Here is a 10,927-nt window from a genome sequence, read left to right on the forward strand (position 1 = left end):
TCTATGTCTCTCTTAGGGATGGCCCAGATGACATATATCTCAAAGTTAATTCTTGAACCTCTTTTCCCCGCAATATTTGAACACGAGGGTTGACAAGTTGTTCTTATAGAAGATATTTGGACACTACAGATAAGGAAACGGAACATTTGTATTAAATGTGTGTTAAACCTTCAGTGTGCTGTTCTGTTTGCTATCTCACCTTTAAAGTGTGCAGGCCATGGTTTTAAAGCCAAGCTGGACTCACTGCATTTTCTGTTTTCTAGGCTGGTATTCTTCTTGGTTGTCACTGTGTCATGAACATTCTTCTCCTCATCCATCACTTCTGAGAAGTAAGGTTTGTAATGCATTGCAGGATCTTACCGTGGCTCCAGCCAGGGGAGAATATGAGGACTCTGTTATTTGGGCAATGGCAATTTCAAACGAAAGAAGTGAGGTGCAGCGAGAACAGTTGCGTGCATGCAAGCGCATCCACCCGAAGTCCCAATTTGCTCACGGAGCAGAATCCATTGTAGAAGGCATCGTTGTTAGTCATTTTTCAGTTGCTGGTCATTTTGATCCCTGCGTGGTTTTCACAGCAAATAAGCACGGAGTGACAGAGCCAGGCCCCAAAGACTTCAAACTCCTGTTCTCTCTCTCAGTGGGGTATTGCTATTTATTGGATGCACATACCTGTAAGAGGCCACCAGGATCCTAGCATTCTGGACATGAGTTCATATTTCCAAGGGCTGATTTGCAAGGCGGCCACAGAGAGGTAATGATGCTGCTGACTAGAGTCTGGGCTGGAACAAACAATTCATACACATAAATCTTGACGTTTAGTCCTTTTCACCCCGTTACCCTGTCTTCTCCCTCCCCTTCTTCTGATGAATTCCTTTCTTCCCAATAAACTCCTTACTTTCGTGTGAATGTTACACACTGAGTTTAAGTACTGTGTCTGCATTTTCTCCCAGTATTTCTTGATATGTTTCATCTTTCCTACATAAGTAAAAACAAAGTTACTATAAATGGTGGAAATAAGGAAAGTCTAATAAAAATATGGGATTCAGCACAGGGCTGGTAGTATTAAAATTAATACAAACAATTTGAAAAATCACAAATAAAGTTCAAATTTTTCTTCTAATACAGGATACAGGGCTTCACTGTTTAGCCAAAGCAGACCTAAAACATATAGCCCAGGCTGCCCTCAAAATCACAATCCTCCTTGCTCAGTCTTCCAAGTGCAGGGATTACAGGTGTGTTCCCCTATGAGTGGCTATTGAAGTTAAAATTTTACAGACTCTGTCTCCGCCATTCATTTGCAGGTCTGTACACATGCAGGAGCTACACGCAAGTGTGTTCTATACAAACTTAATGAGCATCTACTGTGATTAAGGCATTAGGAATATAGCAATGGATGAACCCGGCAAAGCCATTATTCATAAGGTCCAAAAGAGAAAAGATATAAATAAATAAATAAATAAATAAATAAATAAATAAATAAATAACTAGTAGCTAGGATTGGAGGGGTTAAAATGGCCTGCAGAAAAATTAAACCAAGAAAGAGGAGTGAGAAAGGCTGGTGTTTCACATAAAGGAGGCAGTTAGCATCTCACCAATAAAGTCCACACAGGACACTGACATCCAGGTGTATACCTTACTCTTATGTAGCTGTGATTAACAACTCCCATAGAAACTACTTGAAGGAGGGCAGACTTATCTTGTCTGCTAGTTTTGAGGGTTCAGGTTATGATTTCTTGAGCCCAAGTGCTTAAGTAAAGCACCATGGTAGTTGGGAACATGTGGCAGAACTGGCTGTGGACCTCTTGGCCATGAGGAAGGGGCCATATCCAGGCATAACCGTCAAGAAACAACACCAGTTACTTGACTCTGTCTTCTAAAGTTTGCAGACCCTTCCCGGTGAGCATGTAGGAGACATTTCATATTCAAAGTATAACATCCTGTCCCTGGTCCTTCTTCAAATGCTCACGAACATCTCATAATGCAAACTGAATTTCTGAGAATTCCCCCAAATCTTCATAGTTCAATGTGTCCCTTAAGTCCAAATTAGAGGTCTTCTAAGACTCGGGGAACACGCTAGCTGTGCTTTGCTGTAAAGTCAAAGCATGCTCCATGCCCCCAAATGGAACGGCACAGAGCGAGAATTTCAAAGGGGAAGGAATGTAATGGATGGCTGAGACCAAAGCAAGACAAAAGGGTAGCACAGTAAAAACTCAAACCTGTGGTCACACACCAGAATCTAAGCCCATGATGCCGTGACAGGACTTCCAAAGGGCTTGGGTATCTCTCTCTGTGGCCTTGCCATTTGAATCCCACATGACTGGCAATTCACTGTGTCTTTTTTGTAGCGTACATTCCAAGCTCCTGGCATCCCCAAGCTCCATTGTAAATTATCCTCACAGGTTTACCCATCATCTTCTCAGAGGCCGCCAAGAGCAACAGCATCCCTGCTGCGCAGTTTGGTCTCCCACTCTCTCCTTCCTTTGAAATCTGAGTGGAAGCCCTATAAATTTACTCCACATGCCTGAAAAACAAAATCAAATCAAAACAAAAACAAAAACCAGCATCGCATGGATGATGCCGTGGTCTGCTACCAGTTTGAGCTCTCCTGGACCATTGCTGCAGTGATCTTTCTGGGCAACTGAACCCGGGAGAATGCTTTCCTAGACACCCTGTGCACACACAACTCTAGAAGACTCTTTTCAGAGGTTTCAAATGAGTTAAACCTCTGCACCTCGGATCCTGAGATGCCCTCAAGGTGTTTTTCTTAGTGTCCTGAATTAGTTACTTCTGCACAGCTGTTACACTATACCCAACACAAACAACTTCAGTCTTAACTCAGTTTTGGTGAGTTCGGTTCTTGGTTGCTTGACCCCATGAGCTGGACAGAACATCCTGGTGATGGTTGTATGAGGCATAGGAAACTTTTCATCTCAGAGTGGACAGGAAGAAAAAGGTGAACAAGATAGTGTAGACTGGGTATCATCTTCAAGTTGTGCCCTGAGATGACCTACATTGTACAACTAGGAGTCACTTTCTGTGTCTCTAAAACCTCTCAAAATTGTCACGGGTTGAGAACCAAACATTCAGCAGAGGAGCCTGTGGGAGTCATTTCACATTCAAACCACAACAGAGAGGAGTGGCTTCCTCGGAGAGAGAGCAACCTGGCCAGGCCTCAGGTGAGTTTATGTGGAAGGAGGTGACTGGGTCTCAGCAGGGATGGGGGTGGGTATGAGATCAGAGACGCCATTAGGGTCTAATCACAGAGGGTCTTACAAGCAACATCAAAAGACTTTGGTTTCTCTTCTGGAGAACATGGGGATCCATCAAGTTTTATTACCCCACATAAAATGATATTATCTTACATCAAGTTGTACTTCTCCGTGAGCTCCTGAGCATATCTTTTTTTTTTTTTTTTTTTTTACAAAGCACTTAGTACCACTTCCTATCACATGCATTTCTTTGTGGCCTCCTCTATATGCTTGCATGGAGAAGCCGGGCTTCTCCCGTTTGATCCACTGCCGGAGTCCCACCATGTAATTAATGGCCCTGCTGCACTCTGGGACAGCACCACTCAGTCTGGCTGTCATGTCAAGAACAGTGCAGGGGCGCCCAAGGGCAAGAAGGCCATCGCAGAGACTGATGCTGCAGTCGGGCTGTGCCAGCAAGCCTTCCATCACTGTGACAAACTGCTGAGCTAATCCAGCTTATAATGAGAGAAGGTCCGTTTGGGCTCCTGTTTCTTCAAGCTTTAGCCTGTGGTCATTTAACCCCATTGTTTTGGACCTGCCCATTGTAGTGGAGCAAAACTGGTTACTGTATAGTCAAGAGCAACCATGATTTGCTCCAAGAGCATGGCTTCAATCACCTGAAGACCTGCTTCCACTGCTTCAAGGTTCTGGGGCCTTCTGTAGTGGCATGGGAGGGGATGGGCCTTCAGCACAGGGACTTGGTGGGTGGGAGGCATTCAGATTCAAATCATAGCACAAGGCTAGTGTTGGGGGTTCAAACCATGCTGCTGTGAATTTCATCTTAAGGGATATGACATCACTCAGTGGAGGTTGGTTTGTGAGTGATTTGACAATCACAGGAGGAAAACAGACTTGATGACAACTACTGTTTCCCATTCCAAACATCCTCTTCCCTTTTCAGTCACTAGGCTGTTGCTGCACCTTAGATGGCCGCAGTCAGAAACAGAGCGGCTTTTACATGACTATTGCGCTGTGACCCGCTCATCCTGTCATGACAACTGTATTCCTAGTTCTGACTCACACTGGCTGAATTTTGAGAAAAGCTAAGCCTTCATACTCGTTAATTTCCTCACTGTCGTGAGAAAATACCTAAAAGCATTCACTGAAGGCAGGGTGTATTTGAGTTCACTGGGTGAGGGTAGAATGCATCCTAGTGGGGAAGGCGGGGCGGCAGGAGCGTGAGAGCTGGGCAGTAGTGGTGCACGCCTTTAATCCCAGCACTCAGGAGGCAGAGGCAGGTGGATCTCTGTGAGTTCGAGACCAGCCTGGTCTACAAGAGCTAGTTCCAGAACAGGCTCCTAAGCTACAGAGAAACCCTGTTGAGAGAGAGGGGAGAGAGAGAGAGAGACGACTGCTCGTGTAACTCACAATTGACTCCCTTTCTCATCTCTTCCTTCTTATCCAGTCCAGAGCCCCATGCTACCTACACGCAAAGCAGATCTTCCGTCCTCAGTTCTACCTCTCTGGGAATGCCCTCACAGATACACCCAGCGGTGCATCTTCCAAGCAATCCTAAATCCAGCGACGCTAATGATGAAGATTAGCCAGTGTGGACTTCATTTTAAATCTCCGTCGAGAAGGGAGAAATCCGTCTTGTCCATCCGTTTGACATCCAGCACACAGAACCCTGCCCGGCACACAGTCGTCCACACGTGATAATTCTCTGCTGAAGGAATGAGGGCCTGTGAAAGTCAGTTCAGGAGGTCTTCATTTTGAATGCATGCCTGTAAATCCATCAATGACTTAAATTTTAAAAAGAACAAGGAGAGGTTCTTTGCATGCTGTGCGCGTTGGAAGCAAGCTTGTCTGTGACCACTCCAAGAGTGGAGACAGTGGAAGCCCTTCCTTCATCCGCTCAGACAGGTTTTCCTATACTTCTCACTGCTGGCAACTGTCCCTTGCCACAGCTCACAGAAGTCCAAGCCAGGTGTCTATCCTGCTCTGTCTCCTGGGCTATTTATTGTTCTGCTTATCAAAGATGGCCTCGGGCAGGCTGCCTTCCACACAGGCTGCGGCTTCAGTTTGACACCTTTGCACAAACAAGCTGCTTAACTCAGCACTGAGGCAGGTTATAAAAGGACTGTCACCCCCAGAGGCAGCTGGGGCCAGTCAATCTGCTGTCTGTGAGAAGGACAAAAACCAGCAGAAGATCCCGAAGTATACTTGACGCATGCCTGGAGGCTCCTATGTGGAGCGCTCAGTACAAGCAAAGGTTTGTAGGAGGGCCTGTAATCGCAGGGATAGATTTACCTCTGGCCTGCGATCATGACACAAACTCTAGCTCTTCCATGCCAAGGACAGGCTACCCTTTGCTCACAGTCTGGGATTCCCTGACTAGGCTCCGACGCGGGCATATCTAGCTGCCTTTTCTCCTCTGGGACTTTGGGGAAGACTGAGCACAGGAAATTAAATTCCACCCACTCAGATTTCACACATAACGGAGTCTGCACTTAAGGTAACATTTCACCCCTCAATACAAGCCTTCGCTATTGACATAACAGCAAGCTGTGCCTAAAGTTAAAATGAATTAAAGCTAGATATAATTAGATTTGCTGATTTTTGTCTCTTAAACACCTACTAGGTCATTCATTATGCTCCTGTAATCTATGAACATTCTCATGTAGGGACAGGTGTATGTTTGAATCTTTCTCACGCTGAGACAACAACCAAGCTGTATGATTGCTTCTGGCTACCCAAATGCTAGCCCGCGCATGCTCTGATCTGCTCTCCGCAGCATGCTGCCCACTTTCTCACTTCCGTCTCTACCCCGTAGCTACTCCTCTTTCTTCCCGGAGTCAAGCATGCCTCTTCAATTAAGGGCTTCAGTCTTGCTGTCTCCTCTCCATCCATTTGCTTTCTTCTCGCTACTAGGTGGTCATCCGACCCTTAGCTCTTGTGCCCTTCCTGTCCTGGTCCCGCTGCATCGTGAGTCCCTGCAAGACTCCCCCTTCCTCTCCAGCCCGGCTGAACTTGCACTGCTTGGGTTTTGCACTGTGCACTCTCCTTCCCCCTTTTATTTTCCACGCCACATTGTTTCACTGATCAACCAAGCCCTCTCTCCTTGGTTATCCCCATGTCTCAGACTCAGTGCTCTCGCTCATGCTTCCGAGATGGGCATAGGCTGGATGCTTCTCCAGTTGTACGTCCTTGATAGCACGGCCATCTTCCTGATAGATGACAGAATGTGACAGACCCACCTGCTTTTACTCATCTTTATACCTCTATTGCTTGGTTCAAAGCCTGGTGTGTGCTTAATATACGTATAGACTAAATGGTTATGTGAATGAACACACAAATGTGTCAGACATGCTCCACAAAGTGTCAGAGCAGGCATTAAAGTTACTCTCAGGATAGCCAGCAGAGAAGGGGCCTTGCTGAACGTCACATAGCTTACAAGAAGCTGTAAAGCCACGACTGGAAATCTCCTTCCCACCCTCTTGGACCAGATACTCAAGGAATAAGGGAACATTTACATTCCCTCTTTTGTCTCAGCTGCTTCTTCCCTGCAAGGTGAGACAAAGGCACCAGAAATAGTTCTACCCTGCCCTGTAGCAAAAACATTGAAATTGTCAGGAGGCCAAACTCACATAACCTGTGGTTGCCCAGTAAATTTTCTCTACAACTTAAATAGAACATGAACAGTGAGGAACAAATTGCAGTTAATCACCATTGTGTGGGAGCAAGGCAGCACACCAAACTGGGGTCAGAATCCTATTTCTTATAACAGCGATGTCCCTTCTCATCTGTAAGACTTTTGTAAGCACTGTGACTTCCACTTGAATTTCAAGGTTTCACTGTGTAGCCGGGGCTTGTCTGAACTTTCTACATGGACCAGGCTGGTCCAGAACTCACAGAGATCTGCCTGCCCTCACCTCCCAAGTGCTAGGATTACAGGAGTGCACCATCGTGTCTGCTGCTGGGGAGGATATGGAAGACACTGGGATAGCTTTACCAACAAATACTGGACAGGTTAGAAGACAGCATCATTCCTTCACCAGAGATTTCTAAAAATACCATTATTGAACACTAGTATGCCCATAGCACTGTGCTAGGGATTTCAAGATATAATTTCATCTGATTTATCCAATATCCAAGAAGGCAGATGGTAGCCTATGAAGTAAGTGGGGAAATTCTAAGGTTGATATCCTGTAAGTGGCAAAGCCTGAACTGGGTGCTGGCTCTATTTGCATGAAATAATCTGTTAATCCACCTCTATAATGTATAATATAGCATGAAATTAAACAATGTAGACAGTGTCCATATGTTAAGAAAAGAAATATAGAGAACACTTAAAACACAGCCCCCTCCTTTACACACCATCTTTGGTAGGTCCATCATTCAACACATGACGATCCTAACTAATTCTTTCTGAGACCAGAGCTCAGGGAGATTAAGGGGTTAGAACTCAGAAATGACTTTTGCTACTGGTGAGAAATTTCCTTTTTCCACTTTCAGATTCTTCAGAAGACCCCAAAAGGTTTATGGGATTCTTCTGGTATCAAAGTGTTGGAACTAAGAAAAAAATTGGTCGTAGCATGTAGTTCATTGGAATTAATCAAACGTTTTATGAGAGAGATTACAATAGAATTCAATTTGCTTAGCTTAGTAAGGATATCTGTAAATTCATTGTGTAGTCAGACAAGCTACTAGTTGGAGTGAATAATGCCCAGTGATCACCCATCTTCAAATCCTATAAAGAATTTATAGATATCTACACCAAAAATATAATAAAAAATTTAACATGTATCTCAGGGGCAGGATTCAAATTCTTCTTGAAGTGCATACATGGCCACAATGATAGTGTTTCTCAGTCTTGGCTATGGCCCAGAATCATCTGGGAAGCTGTATTTAAACCACACAATGCCAAGAGTGTGCCACGGGTAATCTAGTTAAATATGCCTAGTGTGAAGTCCAAGGTTAATGAGAAAGATACATCTTCATAGGGGATGCTAATAAGAAGCCAGCAAAAAGCAATTCAAAACAACATTCTATAAGCTTATGGACCCATGTGGAGGGAAGTCCTTTGAAATAGGAGATCCACGAGTTCCGAGGAGGCCTGCCTCTCAGAAGCAGGTTAGAGCTGAGGCTTGTCGTATTTTTACCATGCAGATAAGAAGGGAAGGCATAAGCAAGAGCCACAGTTAGCAAAATGTGAGACGGAGCCAGAGGGCCAAGGGGTGAAGAACAGACTCTCTAGGCTACAGAGGAGAATCTAGTTAGGGAGAAGTAGGTAAAAACGCAGTGCAAAAGCTTCAGGGATTGTTTTGTTTTGTTTTTCTTTTCTTGTAAAAGTGTGCAGGATAGCCTAGAAACATGAGAAACTGAGACCAGAATTACCAGTTAGAATTCCCTCTACCTTTGAGGAGTGTGTGTGACCCTGTGTAGTGATGAGTGTCCTGCAAGGGGGAAGCAGCAGGACACCATAGTGGGTTGATGATGCAGAGCCAATGGGTGGGAGCAGCCTGTGCCCTCTGTCCGTCTAAAAGCTGCATGATTGTGAAGACCCAGTCAGTGAGCATCACACAATGAACAACAGTCTTATTTTAGAGAGCTCCTAGGTCCCAAATGTGAGGGATGGGAATAAAGGTAGTTCTGTTCGTTGAGAAACTGGGTGGAGGAAGGTGATGGGAAGCAGAGCTGACTTTGGAGGAGAATTGCCAGGGTGCACAACATATGTGCATTTTATTAAGAAGGGCTTAGGTACTAGAGTTCAACATTGACTGCCATGTCAGGTAGGGCATGCTTAGATGCTTAGTGTGACTCTCTGAGAGCTGGCAGAGACTAGATATGTGAGCACCTCGGCCACCAATAAATAGCAAAGGCAACGTCTTGCCTTTCAGGACCACAGACAGCTCCCAGGGAGGCAGGTCTCTGCCTGGGTAGCATAACCAGTGAGCCCTGCAGAGTGCAGATCCTGCTTGCTCTCCCCAGATGTCTTCTGGAAGTGGGGTGTTAATGGATGCTTCTTTATACACATATCTTGTGTTCAAATAAGTTAGAAAAGCACTCTAATAAAGTTGAAAGATTTTTTTATTACTGGTCTTTTTAACAGTCCCTAATATGTTCATTTTCTCTCTGGGATACCAAGATGCTGTGAATCTTTGGCTTCTTCTTTTTTTATTTTTTCTTTTAAAGAAAATTGTAATCAGGCAAGTCTCAGCATGTGGGACAGGGACAGCACCATAAGAGCCCTCGATGATGTCTTTTGATGGCCTAGCTCTTGGTGGAGTCGTTGAGAAAGATCTGAACTGAAAGCCATTGTATTGTCCCCCTCTCCCCAAGCACTCCAAAATAACTAAAGTGACCTGTCTGATGTGTACACCTTCTCTCTGTCCTGAGGAGGAATTTGTGTTGTGGGATATTTAATCATACTATGATACTCCAAGACTGTGTTACTAAAATTAACCTAGGGTTCACGGGATAGAGCCAGCAACTAGTTGACAAGAATGAGCCATAGAGAGTATGAAGGATCCAGGAAGATGGACAGAGAGACACTCAGGAAGGAGTAGGGAGGGACTTAGAGACTTAGAGATTTAAGGGCCTTTTTGGTGTGGGACAGGTGGAGAGACACTCTCTTGCTGGGTCTCTGGCCAAAAAGAAGGTCAGCTGGTTGCTTCTCAGCTTCTCTAATCTAGCAGGTTTACACTCCAACATCTGATTCCCGAGTCTATTGATAAATAGTACAACGTAGGTAAAAACAACAGATCTGGGCGTGTGCTGTCTCAGCTCCAATTGTGTTCGATTCTCAGTGAGGAAACGGTGTCAACTACTTACTTTCTTTCCCCTATACTCATATCCTCCTCCCTCTGCATCTGCCCCTTTGTACATTTCCAGTTCAATGAGTGCTTAGATTTTGATAGCTTAAAATAATAAAGACCCTAAGAACTACCAGCTCTAAAAGCTAGAATTCGTTTTAAAAGTTTGTCATCAGGCAGCAAAATTCCTGTTAAACAATTACTGACCATTGACGTTCAGCCACGGGTGTGCTTGGGAAGCGGGTGTTCATGTTGCTCTCACAGTAGGTGGAATGAAGCCGCTATAACCCACTTGCCCTTTGACTGCTGATGGTGTCACCGGTTCCTGCTCAGTTCCTGGGGCATGGGCTGGATGCTGTTAGTCAGAAACTGCCCCAATGAGAGATCCTCGATTAATCTGATCAATGAGCAGGGGCCAAGTTTTTCTTGAAGAGAATTTCTCTCTCTCTCTCTCTCTCTCTCTCTCTCTCTCTCTCTCTCTCTCTCAATGAGAGACAAAATCCTTCCCTTAGTCCTCGCTACAAAAACTACTGGTAGAAATTCCCATAGGATGCTGAAAGAGGAGCAGACCTTCAAGTGAAGAGCTTTCTGGGGTCAGGAGAGCAGAGAGCTTTATAAAGAGGAATGATTATCTGTGACAATCAGGTGGGAGCAGGTAGAGACCTGAAGGAGGAAATTTTAAATGTTCCTAAATTGAGGGCTGATATCTTGGTCCCCAACCATGAAAGGATTTGTATTAGATGTGGTCCCATCTTTGTAATGGGAACTATGGACTTTCCAAAAGAAGAACTGAATTGGATTCATCTCTGTTTCTCTTAAGATTGCTACATATAGCCGGGCGGTGGTGGCGCACGCCTTTAATCCCAGCACTCGGGAGGCAGAGGCAGGCGGATCTCTGTGAGTTCGAGACCAGCCTGGTCTACA

Source organism: Microtus ochrogaster, chromosome 8 (genome assembly GCF_000317375.1).
Source record: "Microtus ochrogaster isolate Prairie Vole_2 chromosome 8, MicOch1.0, whole genome shotgun sequence".
Classification (NCBI taxonomy): Eukaryota; Metazoa; Chordata; class Mammalia; order Rodentia; family Cricetidae; genus Microtus; species Microtus ochrogaster.